This window comes from Podarcis raffonei, chromosome 11, assembly GCF_027172205.1.
Source record: "Podarcis raffonei isolate rPodRaf1 chromosome 11, rPodRaf1.pri, whole genome shotgun sequence".
NCBI classification, from domain to species: Eukaryota; Metazoa; Chordata; class Lepidosauria; order Squamata; family Lacertidae; genus Podarcis; species Podarcis raffonei.
Genome location: NC_070612.1, coordinates 18,911,636 through 18,930,808, shown reverse-complemented (window position 1 = coordinate 18,930,808; position 19,173 = coordinate 18,911,636).

Genomic DNA, 19,173 nt, shown 5'->3' with positions numbered 1-19,173 from the left:
TGCTTAGGCAGAGAGTGGACTTCCATTACAAAGTCATTATTTTGTCAATATGGGTTGCCGAACAGCGGTGTCTCTTAATAAAAATTTAACAGGGGAGGAGGGACGACGAATAGCCACCAATGTGTTGTTTTTCATGCCAAATGCTATAAATGCACAAATAAATGAGCTTGTGATTCTTTATTACTATTTTTCAGCCAGGCTGTTTGGACAGTGTTTATTGTATAGAAGTGCTAAACTGAAAATAATGCAATTGTGTTGTTTTTCCCTTACTCTGTGACACCACCATAGCTTATTGCTCACTCCTTATTTCAAATCTTCACCTTCTGCTTTTTGGAGCATATCCTTTACCCTTTCCTATAAATATCCTTGCAGTCTTTAGAGCCAATTGCCGCTTTTTGTATGTTAAACATATATACCACCAGATTATCAAGGCAGCGTACAAGACGATGGATAGAAAATACAGATCTTTAAGGACAATTTGCCCTGACTTTCCCCAACCCAGAATATTGGATGCTGGTTTGAATAAGTTTTATTTGCTTTCATATATTTTTATAATCTTATTTAATTGGTTTTGATTTGCATTTTTCTTTTAATGGAAATTGGGCTTGTTTGTTTTTGTAATGTGCACACTGCTTAGACATTTTGGAAATATTCATTGGTTTGGCAATACTTTTAAGTAAATAAATAATGCAACCAAATACAAAACACCTTAAAAACATTACAAAGTAATCATTTATATGACCAACTAATCAAGAAAATCTAAACAGTTACATAGACCTGTTGGGACGGCAAGGTCTTCAGAATATCCCCAGAAGTCAACAGATTGGATGACTGATTAATCTCTACTGGAAGAGTGTTCTATAGCATGGGACCAGTGACAATAAAATCCCTGAATTCTAGTTGAGGCCAGTTGGCCCTCTGTAATGCTCTGTATCTCCTTTCTACCACTCTAGCACACAAGATGCGGGTGGTGCTGTGGTCTAAACCACTGAGCCTCTTGGGCTTGCCAATCAGAAGGTTGGTGGTTTGAATCCCTGTGATGGGGTGAGCTCCTGTTGCTCTGTCCCAGCTCCTGCCAACCTAGCAGTTCGAAAGCACGCCAGTGAAAGTAGATAAATAGGTACCGCTGCAGAGGGAAGGTGCTCTGTGTGCTCTTGTTTCCATCATGGTGTTCTGTTGCACCAGAAGTGGTTTAGTCCTGCTGGCCACATGACCCAGTAAGCCATCTGTGGGCAAACGCCGGCTCCCTCGGCCTGAAAGTGAGATGAGCGCTGCAACCCCATAGTCGCCTTTGACTGCACTTAACCATCCAAGGGTCCTTTATCTCTTTACCTTTCACACCACTTAGATACTATAGTATTCAGTGGGCTTTAAATGAGTAAAATATTATTTCTCTATTATTGCATTTCTCGTCCCTTCCATCCTTCCAAAGGAACCCAGCATGGCAAGACCATGCTTTTTAAAAAGCAAAATAAACATGAATTTGCAAACAATTTAAACATATTTAAAAGCATTTTATATATATATATATATATATATATATATATATATATATATATATATAAAAAAACCCCTATGTGAAATAAATAAATAAGAGCATTGGAATGAACGATTCCCACAGTATTCTTTAGCTACAGAAATTAAGGTGTGTTACTAGGAAAATACTTGAGATTCCCAAAAGCAGCTCTGGGGGTTTTAAAAGCACAAACTGTTCAAGATTCCTTCCTGCTGGGATCTTCCTCGTATTCAGGTGGGGACTTTCCCTACCTTTCTTGTCTACAAGAATAAATGTTAAGCAGCTCAGGGGTCAGTATATAAATTTTGCTGCTTGTGTGAATTTCGTAAGCGGTTCTAAGGATTATACACTGAAGCCTTGGCAGAGTATTCAAAAGTGATAAAGCGGGCTATCTTTATCCGGATGGTGGAAGGAATCATGAATATTTTACTCCTGAGGAAGACCGTGCTGCAATTCACAGCTACTAATGCTATGTGGGAAAGTGAGCGTACCAGCTCTTCCTCCTATTCAGACCAGGCATCTAAAACAACAACAACAACACAACAACAACAACAACCACCTATTAATTTTCAGACCCTCCAAGTGTCCCTATTTTCTAGGGATAGTCATGGATTTACAGAAGCCGTCCTGGTTTCTGATTTGATCACATGTCCTGTTTTTCCTTAGGACCTCCCTATTTTCATAGGAGAAATGTTGGAAGGTACAAAAACATCTGAAGGCAGCCCTGTATAGGGAATTTTTTAAAAAAATGTTTAATGTTTTATTATGTTTTTATATATGTTGGAAGCTACCCAGAGTGGCTGGGGCAACCCAGACAGATCAGTGGGGTATAAGTAATAAAATTATCATCATCATTATTATCACTATTATGGAAAACTGCCTTGCCTGGTGCCTTCATTATACACCTTTAGGTGCCAGGCGAAAAATGTTCCTCTTCAACCAGGCCTTTGGCTGATTAACATCTGGTGCCCTTTTAAATGTGAGGGGGGGATTGTTGAGTCATCTTTTTTTTTTTAATATGATCTTTTATTAGTTTTAACAATAGAAAAATAGAACAATAGAAACACAGAGAAACACAGAAAAAATATGAAAGACAACAATACAAACTTTCACAATACATAAAATACAAACATTTAGGAAAAGAAAGAAAAAAACAATCGTCACACATAAAATAAAATAAGAAAAACACAAATCACTCTTTTCTAAATATTCATCTTCACTTAACTTACTTTCCTGACTTCCTCACGCCTCCCTTTTTTATATCCCCTTTTAACAATTAGTTCAGCAAATTCATATCCTACTACTTTGTCCTTATATATTTTACCTCCCAAATTTATAATTTCAAATTTTTATCTCTTATTACTAGAACCCCTTCATTTTATTTCAATGTCATCAGCATTCATACATTTTACAATACTTCTGATTGTTGAGTCATCTTTGTTTTCATTTGTATCATGTATTTTGCATTTTTTAATATTGTAATTCTATGTTGTGAACTGCCATGAGAGCAATGGGTATATAGGGCAGTATTCAAATTTAATAAATAAATAATGGCAATAATCTGGGAGCATCGTGCAAACATGGTCATTGGAAAAGGCCTAGGAAAATATAACTTTGAAAAAGCTTTTGCCTGGCTATTGAGCAACATAAAATGCAATGCTAGGTGCACCTCCCTGTGGAGAGCATGCTATGAAAGGAGTGGGTACAAAATCCAGCGTTGGGACCTCTTCTCAAGTTGGAGTTTGATTCAACTCTAATAGTGTCTCACAGATATGATGGTGACTTGGCGCATGACTGATGCTCTCAGTTTCCCGGCCTGGCCTGGGATTTGGACTCGGATGCTGAACCTGAGGGATCCCAGCCTTCACAGGATTCCCTGCCTCCAGAACCAGCTGGGGCCTGAGCCTGAAGGGTCCTCACCTGTGCTGGATCCTCAGGTGCAGGCACCAGCTGAGTCTGCTCTGGCTCCTGAGGTGATGGAGGACCCATTGCCTGCAGGTGCTCCACTCTCAGCCCCGTCAGAGGAAGAGCAGGTTGCCTCTGGGTCCGGTAACCCTCCAGCCTCTCCTGAGCTGCAGAGGCTCAGGGCAGAGAGGCAGAGGGAACTATGTTCCCACAGGAGGAGTGCTCGCCTCCAGGCCAGAAGAGGCGAGTCACCAGAGGATCAGGGCCGCCCTAGGCCTCGGGGCAGATAAAAGCCGCCCAGCCCCCAGTCCCAAGTTGCGGGAGCAACATTGTTGGTTGCTAATTCCTGTCTGAACCCTGTCCTGCTACCTGCCTGAGTGCCTGACTTGCCCTGGTTCCCTGCTTGCAAGCCTGTTCCTGACTTCACCCGACACCCTGCCCTGCACCCAGCTTCAGCTACTATGGACTGCCTCCACGTTGCACCTTTGACCATGGACCGGACTTAGACCTCGCCTCTTGGGTAACCCACCGGACCAGCACCCCCCCTTCTTCTTGATTTGGAAAGATTACTGGCATTCTTCTGCATACAAAGCATGCGCTTTGCCACTGAGTTGCAGTCCCTTGCAGTGGTGAGGAGCCTAACTATGGCACGTTTGAGCAAACTGCACGGCACACATGACTGATACTAACAGTAGGGTAATGTGGCAAACTGTTTTATAAGGATGAAAATGCCATAAATTGAGTAATAAAATAAATATGTTTCGCATTGCCTCTCCAGATTAAATAAACTCTGGGGACTCAGTAAAAAAACAGACGAGTTCTGCCAGACCAAAATATTGACAATAATAGATGCTTTGGAGCATCAACATCAGTAAGGAATGCGTCATTCACCATGTGGCTGACAGTTCTTCCATTTGGGGCCCCAAATGGCTGGTGTTTCTGGCCATTTGGGAAACTATTGTACAAGTTAAGTCTCCATGTAATGTCGGATGTTGTAACAAAAAAGGGAGAGGACAGCTTTCATGTACAGCAGTCTTGAAATTGATAATCCCTAGGCCATATAGGCCTAATTACACTTATGTATGTTATGGCCTCCCTGTATAATAATATAATATGGGGCTGTGAAATGAAATGTTGCAGTGTGAAGTGCTCTTGTTTGGAGTCCCACACTTTCCCACCTCCCCCAGTCTTACATAACAGTCACTGTGTCATGCCCACTTAGCATGCTCAGTTTTCATTAAACAGTTTTCCCCATTCTGCTGTCAACTTCGTTGGACTGGTCATGTTGTGCAGATGCTTGATTATCGTCTTAAAGCAACTACTCTATTCCGAACTTAAAAACGGAAAGCGTAATGCTGGTGGTCAACAAAAGAGGTTCAAAGATTCTCTCAAGGCAAATCTTAAAAAATGTAGCATAAACACCGACAACTGGGAAACACTGGCCTACGAGCGCTGCAATCGGGGAACAGCCTTTACCAAAGGGGTCATGGGTTTTGAAGACGCTCGAACTCAGGACGAAAGGGAGAAATGTGCTAAGATGACAGCACACTTGGCAAACCCTCACCATGATCAAGTCCCACCTGGAAACCTATGTCCACACTGTGGAAGTACGTGTGGATCCAGAACTGGCCTCCACAGTCACTTACGGACTCACTTTCCAAACCGTGTTTATGGAAGACAATCTTTCTTGGCTACGAGTGATTGCCAAAGAAGAAGAACAAGACATATGCCCATTCCCAGCTACATTAAAAGGCTTGATTTCAGCCTCTAAAGAATGCATTTGGAGTCTCAGTGGATAAGTTAAGTTTTGATATGTACATGTGCCTAGGAGGTTTGGATCTGGTCGATTCATACCAGAATGAGCAAAGGATTGAAATCCTCAAGCATCTATAGTGCTGTCAAAAAAAATCCATGCAGGCTTCGATTTACGTTAGAGTCACCTAATCCTTTGCATTGTCACCCAGAAGAGGCTTACGTCCAAACAAAACTCGCTGCCCCAAGATATGTAAATACGTTTGCCTGTTATTTCTTTAGCCTCGGGTTTCACTGGGGAAATTAATATCCCCTTTCTTTGGTGGGCTGTGATGGACATAGCGAACATTTCCTGATCTGTGTGCCAAACCACACAAATGGCTTGCCATATGGAGAAATCTCCAAACTACCACCATTCTATTGGATTTAACTGTTTGCTCATTTAATTGGACTTGTGGCCCACCCCACCTAAAAGACTTGGTGAATTGGCAGATTTTTTATTTTATTTTAAAAACGCAGTTAATCTGAATATGCCTTTTGTTTTTCAAATGGAAAGGTCAAGCAGGTGGAATTCATAAATAGCTTGGCATGCACTGGCTATTTGTTGGAAATGTGGTATTGATGCGTTTCTGTTGTCCAAGAAGGAAAACAAGCAAGCTGTTTTCATTGAAAAACTCCTCCCTTCATTTAAAGTGCATTTGTAACTGGATATTAATTTTGGGAAAGTACAGGTCCTAATTCAGTGGAAACCAGAGTGATTCAGTGTCTGCTGTTACAAAAGGAAATGTTTCAAAAGTAAAAGCGCTAGGAAAATATTGAGAGGGGGAAATTCTTGACTAATCCCATGTATACATTATGATTAAAATCTACTTAATGTTTAGACCATGAAGATGATAATTTATAGGAGTTACCCTTTCCCCAAGGAGCTTAGAGCGGGTTGTATGGTTCTACCTCTTGCCTCATTTTGTCTTCACAATAGCCTTGCAAAGTGGGTTAAGCCGAGAGAGAATAACTGGTCCGCGGTTACCCAGTGGGCATCATGACTGAGCGGAGGTTTCAGTGCAACTGAGCACCACGCTGATAGTATTCTAAAATGCCTTTAGTGGCTTCGATGTGCATAGGGATTTACAGAATAGCATAAACAAAATGCAGGTTTAAAAGAGCTTGTGATTTCATGTTAGAGAAGAGAATGGGGGAGGAGGTGGCATCTGGACATTTTGCCTATACAGTGGTACCTCGGGTTACAGACGCTTCAGGTTACAGACACTTCAGGTTACAGACTCCGCTAACCCAGAAATAGTACCTCGGGTTAAGAACTTTGCTTCAGGATGAGAACAAGAAAGCGCGCAGCGGCGGCAGCAGTGGGAGGCCCCATTAGCTAAAGTGGTACATCAGGTTGAGAACAGTTTCAGGTTAAGAATGGACCTCTAAAACGAATTAAGTTCTTAACGCTAGGTCATAGCTGTCAACGTTTCCCCCCTTTTTAAGGGAAATTCCCTTATTCCAAATAGGATTCCTCACAAGAAAAGGGAAAAGTTGACAGCTATGCCCGAGGTACCCCTGTAGCAGCAGAATGTCTCAGGCTGATCCTGGGGGAAAGTGAGGCGAGGATAAGAGTAGTTATATGAGGAGAACAAAAATGAGCCAGGGAATGCAACACCTCTATTATGAGGAAAGGTTACAGCTTTGGGGGAGTTTTAGTTTTGGGGAGAAAAAAAGGCAAGTTAGGTGGAACATGGGAGAAACATGTAAAAGTGTGCTTGGGCCCAGGGGAAGTGAATAGTGAGAAGTTCCTGCACCCTCTTCCATAATACTAGAACCCAGCATTACCCAGTGATGCTGAAAGTTGGAAAATTCAGACGAAAGGAAGCGCTTCTTCAGAGAGCACCTAGTTAAATGATGGCATTCCTTGCTGCAAGATGTATTGACGGACGACAACTTGGATGGCTTTAAAAGGGGGTTAGATAAATTCATGGAATATAAAACTACCGATGGCTATTAGTCATAATAGCTATACAGTGGTACCTCAGGTTAAGTACTTAATTCGTTCTAGAGGTTCATTCTTAACCTGAAACTGTTCTTAGCCTGAAGCACCACTTTAGGTAATGGGGTCTCCTGCTGCCGCCGCGCCACTGGAGCCCGATTTCTGTTCTTATCCTGAAGCAAAGTTCTTAACCTGAAGCACTATTTCTGGGTTAGCGGAGTGTGTAACCTGAAGCATCTGTAACCTGAAGCATATGTAACCTGAGGTACCACTGTAGTACCTCCGAGATCAGAGGCAGTATGCCCCTACCTATCAGTTGCTGGGAGGCGCAACAGGGGAGAGTGATGTTTGACTTTTATGTAGGTTACCCATAGATGTCTCGTTGGCCACCATGGAAACAGAATGTTGGACTAGCTAAGTTTTCCTAGAAGATATATGATCCTGCAAATGTCTCCAAAGCAATTCTTGCATATTTACTAGACTACCATATCCGGTATTTTTTGATTATGTCCACAACTTCTTGCCAAAATGGTTTGATGTGAGAAGAGAATAAAAAATGTGTGTATTAAATATGGCAACTTATATCCTGTAATCCATACTTTTTTTTCCTCCAAAGAGAAAAAGGTATCATTGAAATTGCTTTTTATGAAAGTTTTAAGATTAGCAGATAAAACCTTTTTGTCTGTGTGCTACGTACATTCTGATGCATCCAAGCTTACTTTATTGAAAGGATTATGTTATCCTAAAAGAAGCCAGATGGAGACTTGCACGATCTGGTACTTAATTTGTAAATTTGGGTTGAGTGCTGTTTTACTTTTCCCACCTCGCCTGCTTTTCCATGCCTTAGGTTGTCTAGGGATGAGCAAAATTTGAAGACAGCTTCTGTTAGATGGACTTGTAATTGCCTTTTTATGGGTCAATGAAAGAAAATAAGCCACAACTTATTACAAAAAGCCCTGTGGAATTCAATGTGTTTTATTTTGTTTTGTGCCAAATTCATGTTAATTATGAATGCACTGGGTATCTCTGTGTAAATCTTTTTATATTTGTAACAGCTGTGTAACAGCTGTGCCTTTTTTTTAAAAAAAACCTTATTTGTTTTATTTTCCGGGAGCAAAGATTCACGATGTGACAGAGAAGTTGCCAAGCCCACTGACCACTACCCCTTCTTGGGTACACATAGCCTGCAACACATAGCAAGGAACTATGTGACACTGGGCAGGGAGCTGAAGAGACTTGGGACACAGGTAGTCTTTTCACCACTCCATCCTGTTGAAGGTTGTGGCCCAAGAAGAGAGAGGAAAATACTTGAGGTAAACCATGTAAAGTATTGCACTTGGGCAAAAAAAATGAGAGGCACAAATACAAGATGGGTGACACCTGGCTTGAGAGCAGTACATGTGAAAAGGATCTAGGAGTCTTGGTTGACCACAAACTTGACATGAGCCAACAGTGTGACGCGGCAGCTAAAAAAGCCAACGCAATTCTGGGCTGCATCAATAGGAGTATAGCATCTAGATCAAGGGAAGTAATAGTGCCACTGTATTCTGCTCTGGTCAGACCTCACCTGGAGTACTGTGTCCAGTTCTGGGCACCACAGTTCAAGAAGGACACTGACAAACTGGAACGTGTCCAGAGGAGGCCAACCAAAATGGTCAAAGGCCTGGAAACGATGCCTTATGAGGAACGGCTAAGGGAGCTGGGCATGTTTAGCCTGGAGAAGAGGAGGTTAAGGGGTGATATGATAGCCATGTTCAAATATATAAAAGGATGTCACATAAGGAGGGAGAAAGGTTGTTTTCTGCTGCTCCAGAGAAGCGGACACGGAGCAATGGTTCCAAACTACAAGAAAGAAGATTCCACCTAAACATTAGGAAGAACTTCCTGACAGTAAGAGCTGTTCGACAGTGGAATTTGCTGCCAAGGAGTGTGGTGGAGTCTCCTTCTTTGGAGGTCTTTAAGCAGAGGCTTGACAACCATATGTCAGGAGTGCTCTGATGGTGTTTCCTGCTTGGCAGGGGGTTGGACTCGATGGCCCTTGTGGTCTCTTCCAACTCTATGATTCTATGATTCTATGATTCATTGGCTGCGCAGGTGGTGTCATCAGGAAGGAATTGGCTTCTTGGATCATGGCCTCCGCTTCCTTGAGGTAGGACTTCTGGTGAGAGATGGGCTGCAACTTACAGCAGTTGGCAAGAATGTGTTTGCCAAGAGCCTTGAGAATCTGATCAGGAGAACTTTAAACTAGATATTGAGGGGGAGCGAGAAAACGATACGAACGACAAAAGAGCATCTGGCACTGGGGATAATAGCTTCATTGATGCACAGGAAAGTGAGGTGGTGTTCCAGAAAGCTTGTTGGATTGCCATACTGCAGCCCTATGCTTCCTCACAACTATCACCATAATTCTATAAATGGCAGCGTTATCCAATATTTCAGCACTGCATTATGTGCTTTTAGGGCAAGAAACTACAGGAATTACAGTGGTACCTTGGTTCTCAAACTTAATCCGTTCTGGAAGTCTGTTCCAAAACCAGAGTGTTCCAAAAACCAAGGCGCACTTTCCCCTAGAAAGTAATGCAAAATGTATTAATCCGTTTGAGGCTTTTAAAAACAACCCCTAAAACAGCAGTTTAACAGGAATTTTACTATCTAACGAGACCATTGATCCATAAAATGAAAGCAACAGTCACACAATCATCAGTCAATCAGTAGCTGAACTGGGTTCCACACAGTCACACACACAAAAAAGAGAGCCACAAAAACAAAAAAGCAAAATAAATAGCAAAAACAGACAGACCTCAGCATAACACTCAAGACCATGGGCAGGCAAACTAAGGCCCAGGGGCCAGATCTAGCCCAATCACCTTCTAAATCTGGCCCTTGGATGGTCCAGGAATCAGTGTGTTTTTACATGAGTAGAATGTGTCCTTTTATTTAAAATGCATCTCTGGGCTATTTGTGGGGCATAGGAATTCATTCACCCCCCAAGGTCTGAGGGACAGTGGACCGGCCTGCTGCTAAAAATGTTTGCTGACGCCTGCTCAAGATGGAAGTGTGGCACTCAAAACGGAGCACGCTCGGCTTCCGAAAAATGTTTGCAAACCGGAACACTTACTTCTGGGTTTGCAGTGTTTGGGTTCCAAGTTGTTTGAGTACCAAGGCATTTGAGAACCAAAGTATCACTGTATTCTTTTCCACAAAGTATAGGCCACACCCTGAGACACCAGGAGAGGTTGTGGACTCTCCTCCTTTGGAGGTTTTTAAGCAGAGGTTGGATGGCCATCTGTCATGGATGCTTTAGCTGAGATTCTGGCACTTTAAGGGGCTGGACTAGATGACCATTTGGGTCCCTTCCAACTCTAAGAGTCTATGATTCTATGTGAGTGCGCAGAGCCTCTTTTTAAGTGCCTCACTCCTCCCTTCGGGTGAGTGATTGAACAAGCCAGGATCTGGCATTTAGTCGCTTTCTGCTGCTTGAGATCCCATAAAATACAGTTCATGTCTTTAAAACAAGCCAGGACATTAAGCTAGCTTCAAACCTTGGCTTGATGTCCTGGCTTGTTTAGAAGACAAAAACCATAGTTTCTGGCTTCACATGTGGCAGTAAGATGTGGTCAGCTAAGTGCTTAATCCCACTACTTCATGAAGAGAGTTATGCACACTTGCATGCAATTTGTGTATATTCTGATTTCTTAATCCAGGGTTTGGGGCTTAGTGTTAGGCGCACATGGCCAATTTGAAAATAAAGGATTGCAGACTATGTAAGAAGATCAAACCTATCCATTCTTAAGGAAATCAGCCCTGAGTGCTCACTGGAAGGACAGATCCTGAAGCTGAGGCTCCAATACTTTGGCCAGCTCATGAGAAGAGAAGACTTCCTGGAAAAGACCCTGATGTTGGGAAAGATGGAGGGCACAAGGAGAAGGGGACGACAGATGAGATAGTTGGATAGTGTTCTCGAAGCTACCAGCATGAGTTTGACCAAACTGCGGGAGGCAGTGGAAGACAGAAGTGCCTGGCGTGCTCTGGTCCATGGGGTCACGAAGAGTCGGACATAACTAAATGACTAAACAACAACAACAATGTACAAGCCTGGATAGATTTACATAGCTACCTGATCCCTATGTGGAACTGATTTTGAGTGAGGACCCTAAGAAATTTTGTCTTGAGAATAGGTCCACGAAACAACTGGTACTTATTTCTCACATGCACCAAACAAGCGCAACTGTTTGGGACCTGCGAGACACACTGGCTTAGTGTTGCATGCAAACATAAGAACAGCCAGGCTGGATCAGGCCAAAGGCCCACCTAGTTCAGCACCCTGTTCTCACAGACACCAACTAGATCCCCAGAGGAACCTAATAGCACTCTTCCTACTTGCGATTGCCGACAACTGGTGTTCAGAGGCATGCATGCCATCATGGCTGGAAGCCACGGGAGAGCCTTATCCTCCAAACATGGTCAATCTGAGAGAAAAACCAACAACTGATTTAATTCAAAGTATTTGCAAAGCTGGATAGATCCACTGAGAGCCAGTGTGGTGTAGTGGTTAGGAGCAGTGGACTCGTAATCTGGTGAACCGGGTTCGATTCCCTGCTCCTCCACATGCAGCTGCTGGGTGACCTTGGGCTAGTCACGCTTCTCTGAAGTCTCTCAGCCACACTCACCTCACAGAGTGTTTGTTGAAGGGAAAGGAGATTGTTAGCTGCTGGAGAGACTCCTTAGGGTAGTGATAAAGCAGGATATCAAATCCAAACTCTTCTTCTCTTCTTCACACACCTGATCTGAATGGGGAACTGGTTTTGCCTGAGCATCAAATAGTCTTGGAAAGGGGTCCATTAAACAACAGGTTCTCATTGCCCACCCATGTCCACAACCTCCCAGGTGCACGTCTATGAAGCAGGAAAAATAGCTTCCTAGAGTTATGTCAGCAAGCAAGCATACATAGAACATTTTGTTCTGGCTTTGTGTATGTTTTGGGGCGAAAAGCAATGTTGCTCCCTGTAGTCTTCCATCCCATTTTGCAACTTCTTTTGTCCTGACTTTAATTCATCAGCCTGTGGTTTTTATGAATATCCCAATGTTCTTCTTCCTCCCTGAAGGAGTGCTGGTAATTAGAAACATACAGTAGGAACAATCTTTACTGGTAAAGTGTGAATCTTCTTAACCTGTATCAGGGAACCCAACTTGGAGAGCTTTTTCAAGGGGACAGATGGTCTGAAGGAAGGAGAAGTAGGGATTAAGGGGATATAGGCAAGCAAAGTATAACCTGATATTTGAAAACCCCAGGTTTTTTTTTAAAAAGAAATGAAAATATTTTAAAATCCTCAAGAGTGCTAGATGCTTGTTCAGAGATCTAGTTACATTACTATTGATCCTCAAAGACTCATAGCATAACGTCTGAGACTTTGAGTAAAGAGAAGCAGGAAATATTTAAGCCTGTATGTCATGGGAACCAGGAACTGAAAAGAGGAGGGGATCACATGGGATTTCCCAGCCTCTACTATAGGTCAGCAACATTCTTGTTATGACAAAGCAGTCCTGTACCATGCTAATAATGGTCAGGGCCATAGCTGTCAACTTTTCCCTTTTTTTAAAGGGAAATTCCCTTATTCCGAATAGGATTCCTCGCAAGAAAAGGGAAAAGTTGACAGCTATGGTCAGGGCAGCCTTCAAATATATTTTTCGACCTAATTCTTTCGAAATGTACATGAACAACGGCTGCTCACATATGATACAATGAATAAGTCTTTATGAAGCTTGTGCTAGAGTCAATAAATACAGTATATATATTTCTCCATGGGTTTTTTTTTGCTTGACCTGTTTTAGGGGCTGAAGTACAAAGTTTTCATGATACAGTGGTACATTGGTTATCAAACTTAATCTGTTCCAGAAGACCGTTTGACTCCCGAAACCGTTCAAGAACCAAGGCGCAGCTTCCAATTGGCTGCAGGAGCTTCCTGTCCTCTAGCGGAAGCCACGCCGGACATTCGGCTTCTGAAAAACGTCCACAAACCGGAACACTTACTTCCGGGTTTGTGGAGTTCAGGAGTCGATTTGCTTGACAGCTAAGCTGTTCAAGAACCAAGGTACCACAGTATTACAAAGCCTGAAGACCAGGGCAGATGAAATGCCATTCATGCAACTAGCAACTTTTAGAAAGCAAGTAGTATGTGCAGGGACCTGATCTGGATTGGGATCCTGGCAAGGGAGGAGGTGGTGGTGGAATTAACACTTTTCTCTTTGTTGTGGCTCAGATCTGGAGAGGGTCCCACCTGCTGGCTATTTGCATTGAAATCACGCTCCCATTGGCACAAGCGGAAACTCCCTCTACTCCAAAGGGTGAATAATCAAAGGCCGTAAAATGGAATCGAAATGGCAAAGCGGAATATGTGTGTGTCAGCTTTTTTTCCTGGAAGCTGAGAGCCCTCAGAAGAAGGATCTGATACTAATGAACTTTTTATTTATTAAAACCTGTGCCCTTTGTGGATGTAGTGACTAGAGCATGTCCTGTTGATATACCATTTGTTTTCCAGTAGTACATTGATTTTCCCTGTCACCCAGCTAATTAACACAGCAAACAGTTCCATAATTAAAATATCCAGCACGGCGTGTGGGTGTAAGAGAGAAAGAATTGAGGAGTAGAGAGAGGAAATGGCTTCAGAAAAACTAATGCCCTTAATGCTGGAGAGCTTTGAGTGAAGATCATTGTGCAAATTAAAGACTTGAAGAATTTTAGGGTGATCCAATGTCATTCAGTGATCTTTGGATCTAATCCATGGATGGGACATTTTCACAAAGTTTCGGGGTCCATGCCCCAACATGGACATTTTTTGGGTTTGAATTGGTTCATAGCTTCAGATATGGCATACTCTCCAACACAAAATGACCCAAATATGGGGAACATCTTCAGGTCCAAAATCCAGTGTGAGTTGCAGTCCGAAACAACAACTAGAGGGTCACAGATTCCTCAGCTCTGTTTTAAATCAATACAGTGGTACCTCGGGTTATAGATGCTTCAGGTTACAGATGCTTCAGGTTACAGACTCTGCTAACCCAGAAATAGTACCTCGGGTTAAGAACTTTGCTTCAGGATGAGAACAGAAATTGGGCGGCAGCTGCTCAGTGGCAGCGGGAGGCCCCATTAGCTAAAGTGGTACCTCAGGTTAAGAACAGTTTCAGGCTAAGAATGGACCTCCAGAATGAATTAAGTTCGTAAGCGGAGGTACCACTGTAGGCAGCAAATCTCATTTTAGAGATATGCAAAGATACTGTCTTTGAGCCACAACAGAAAACTCAGCAAATTCAACTTCAAAGATCTTACATGAATTGAAATGTAGCTGAATCTTCCTGAATTTTGTTTTAAATGGAAATTTGATTTTTAAGCTGGTTGACAACTGCTTTTCCTTTCCTTAGAAATATTCTAAGATGCAAATATCAAAGTGTTTTCTTTTTATGTAACAGTATTTTTTTTAAAATGGTGAAGACTCAAAATGGAACATTTGAGCCCTAAGGTGAATCTTTCAGACACAGGTATGAGGATGTTTCAGACAAAGAGTTATGGTGGAAATTGTTTCACAACCTTTAGAGTGGTATACGTGATCAGTACCCACAAAGGAATGACCCTCTAAATGGAAAATGGGGTGAAATTAATCTGGTGCTCATTTTACAATGAGGTTGAGACCAGATTCCTCAAGTACCCTTAGATAACCTCTGTGCTGTGTCAACTTTTGACATAATAAACTATAACCAAATAGCTATGTTTGTGACCTTATATTAAGCTCTTATCCAAATTTAGGGCTGAACTTAATTGCACTTTTCAACAATAAAATGTAAATTGAAATTCAGATTCTGTTCCATAGTGATTTCTGAAAGGTCAACACTCAGTCTTGAATTCAGGTGGGTGTCATTTTGATTGCTCTTTCCTGCTCTGTTCCCAGTCCTCTCTAGAGAATCCAGGAGTTGAACTTGAAAAGCATGTGCTCTTTCACTGAGCTATGGAAGCCAATGAAGTTTGAAGATGGGATGTTTTCGTATGGAGCCGGCCCACCCATAAGGCGGGGCAGGAGACACTTTTCTGTTTCACCTCAGGTGGTGAAATGGGATGTTAGGCCCCTTTCATATAACAACATGGTCTTGTTGGGGTTAACATTTCTTGTGCTTCTGATTTTGGCACTGAACTGCCAAATCAGCAATGAGAAAATTACCCATACAGACAAATTCCTGATTTCTATAGGAGCTCTTGCTGAAAAACTTTGTCGGAAAACACATTAGCAAATCAATAGCTCAGCTTATCACTATAGCCTAAATGTTTGCTGATGCTCTCAGCTTGTTTAATATGACAAGAACACAAGTCCTTGCTGCAGAGTTTATTGAGTGTGTTCCAGCCAGGAATCAGCCTGGTGAAATTCAAATGGTTTCAGCGGTAAAGTTAAGCAGATTCTTAAATTGGCGAGACTTAATTATTATTAGTATTCTTTATTGCAAGCATTTGTAGCTTTATATTAAAGACACGACCGTTTTAAAAGTGCTTCTCCTCCCGTCTCTTGTTATTTTTGTTAGTAGACAGGAAATCCAAAATAGTGGGAGTTTATCCTTTCGCTAAGCACAAGTAATTTAAGAGCCACACAACTGAACACGAACACTCAAAGACAAAAACCAATGCTTAGAAATGGTAGGTGGGTATTTACCATACTTTTCTGTGTCTAAGACGAGCCCCCCCCCTTTTAAAATAATGTTTAAAATTGGGGCTCGTCTTATACACAAATGGGATGCGGGTGGCGCTGTGGGTTAAACCACAGAGCCTAGGACTTGCTGATCAGAAGGTCGGTGGTTTGAATCCCCACAACGGGGTGAGCTCCCGTTGCTCGGTCCCTGCTCCTGCCATCCTAGCAGTTCAAAAGCATGTCAAAGTGCAAGTAGATAAATAGGTACCGCTCCAGCAGGAAGGTAAACGGCGTTTTTGTGCGCTGCTCTGGTTCACCAGAAGCAGCTTAGTCATGCTGGCCACATGACCTGTATGACCCACATGAGCTGTACGGCGGCTCCCTTAGCCAATAAAGCGAGATGAGCGCCGCAACCCCAGAGTCAGTCACGACTGGACCTAATGGTCAGGGGTCCCTTTACCTTTATACACAAATAGTGCATAGTGGGGACGTGGGGTTGGTTGCTGGCGCGAGCCCGAAATTGTCATTGGCTATTGGGCGCACTATTGGTGGCTGCAGCAAGGGCTGGTGTTTATTGGCTGCTGTTGTGGCCATTGGGCGAGCGATTGGCGGCTTCTGCCAGCGAGGGAACAGACGATAGGTGGCCTTTGTGATGCGTGCAACCCCCCCAAAAGGCATAACAACTGCGGGCCGCCACCACCCCCAGAAAAGTTCAACAACTATGGGCAATCTCCCCCCATTTTCTTAACTTTGAGTCCCCCCAAAACAGGGGGCGGCATATACACAGAAAAATACGGTAGTCCCCAATGGGGATTCAGGAGCAGTAGCATCCTGGCACACATGTGATTCTGTTCCAAGAAACCAAACCGTTAGTCCTCCCACATGTAAGCCAAACCACAATGCGATGATGAAACCAAACTGAAGGTCTGACACAGTCCTGGAAAACGAAGAAAACAAAGTCGAAAACTAGTTCAGTGTTGACTTCAGGGGATGGGCTGTCAATGACTGGTGGTTTCAACATGTTCGGTATGTCAGTGGCTGTCAAGTCACATGGCACATGTGCCAGAGTTGACTCACATAATAAGAATGAAATGGAAGGTCCCTTGACTGGGTTGCTTCATTGTGCTGCTCATCAAAGAGTTGCACTCAGTGTGACATTTCTCTTCTAAATATGCTAAGAACTGGACATACAATTAATTGGTTGGCTAGTTGGTGGATTGAATTTATATCTTGCCCTTCCTTTCCGAGGAGCTAAGGGCAGCAAGCAGATATACAATTAACAAGCAAAAAGTAAAACAAAAACATTCTTAAACAGATTAAAACCCTCTGAAAACCATTACAATAAACACATCTAAAAGCAGTTACAGTTTAAAAACATTCTGAAAGCAATTACAATTTAAAACATACTTTATGAATTTATTAATTGTAAGTGTACATTGTTATCATTAGCACCCCAGTTTCCGAGTGGTGAGAGATTTTTAAGAAGAAGCAACATGTCTGTTGGGTTTGCCATCCTTGGAATGAACACCATCAAGACTGCTGGTGTTTACGTGGTGAAGGGTTATTTATTCATCCATTTCATTTCATTGTCAAGTTGTTTCCCAATATCCCAAAGTGATTCAACAATGAGAACATATAGAAAAACCATTCTTTACTTTAAGACTTTGCACTACCGTTTTGTTTCATTTTCCATGTGTATCATGATTTAGTGTATATTAATTGCAGTTGGATTAGTTTCTCATATTCTTTTATAGTTTTGCATGTTATATTGGGTTAACATCAAATCAGTTACCGTACATGTTGCTAGTACAGAAATTCCAGTTTGGGTGTTTTACAGCTCCTTTTTGGAAATATTGTTTACAATTTAATTTAAAAGTTTTTTTAAAAAAAAGGGGGCGAAAGAATTTAAAGTTCAATACAGACCGGGCTAAAAATCTCCATTCAAATACTTGTTGAAAAAGCAAAGTCTTCACCAAGTGCTGGAAAGATAATAGAGATGGTGCCTACCTGATATTAAATGGGAGAGGGTTTTAAAGAATAAATGTTTTTTTTTAACTAAAGGCTCAATTATTGCATCATATGGAATGGACCTTCTGTTGAGATGGTATCAGTAGGAGTGCAATTATCAGTTGGTTATATAAGGAGTAAGATTATCTTTTAGGTATCCTGTATAGGTAAAGCTATATAGGCTTTGTAGATCAGTACCAGCTCCTTGGACTTTGCAACTAGTGCAATTCTTTCAGCAGTGGCATCAGAAAATGACAACATTTAGCTCCAGTGAGCAGTTGAGCCACTGCATTTTCCACCAGCTGCAGCTTCTGGGAGTGGATTCGAGCAATCCAGTTTTGAGGTGACTAGCGCACTGGTGACAGTGGTCAGGCTATCCCAATCCAGAAATAGCCGTAACTGTCTTACTAACTGAAGCTTGTAAAAGGCACTCTTGTTGATGGAGACCATCTGGGCCTTTATGTCAGGAATGGATCCAGGAGAACCTGCAGACGATGAACCCGCTAGTTCCAACAATTGAGAGGTATGCAGATTTTCAAAACAAAATAATAAAAGACTCTGTTCCCCTGTTAGTTTTTTTTTTGGGGGGGGAAGCGGGGACAATAACCAAAACCATGGCTTTGGGTCTCCACAGAAAGCAAGTCAGGCTTCTATATCTCTTTCAGTCTCAGTTTCTTTCACAAACAGATTTGATGGATGGAGTCACCAATAGCCAGGGAAGCGGGCAGGAAGCTCACCTTCCAGAAGTGTTTCCAGCTATTTAGTTTCTATGGCAACACCTTTGTCCAAGCTTACATAACAAGAGAGAAACAGACCTGGACAATGCTGTTTACTTAACAAAGCAACTGGTTTGAGGAATGGATAAATAGCAGTGTCTTTCAGCCTGATCTTATGGAATTGTTTTTGCTGTGCCTGACTCTGCCTGTGATGTCTGGTGCATCTCAAAAGCCAGAGGGCTGGCTGAATAAACCATCGGGGAAGACTCCAATACCCCCTTGCCCTTCCCCATTTGAAAGATGCAAATGTGTTCAGCTTTCATCATTCTTACAGGTTTCAGCCACTAGAATTACTATCGTACAGGGTTTTGAGTTTCATGATGTGCAAAGTCAGCAATTCCCAGCTTAAATTTACATCCCCCCTGTAACTCTAATGGGGGCAAGTGTTGTGGACTTGTAGCATAGGAATGGCAGGAATATTCAACCTCCCCACTGCTCATTTTCCTCTGCAAATGCTCTTCCAATGTAATGGGTTTAAAGAAATGTTTGTTTTCAGCCATGCTTTGAAACTAGAGGTGAGCCTGGCTGAGGATTTGTTGTTGTTGTTTAGTCACGTCCGACTCT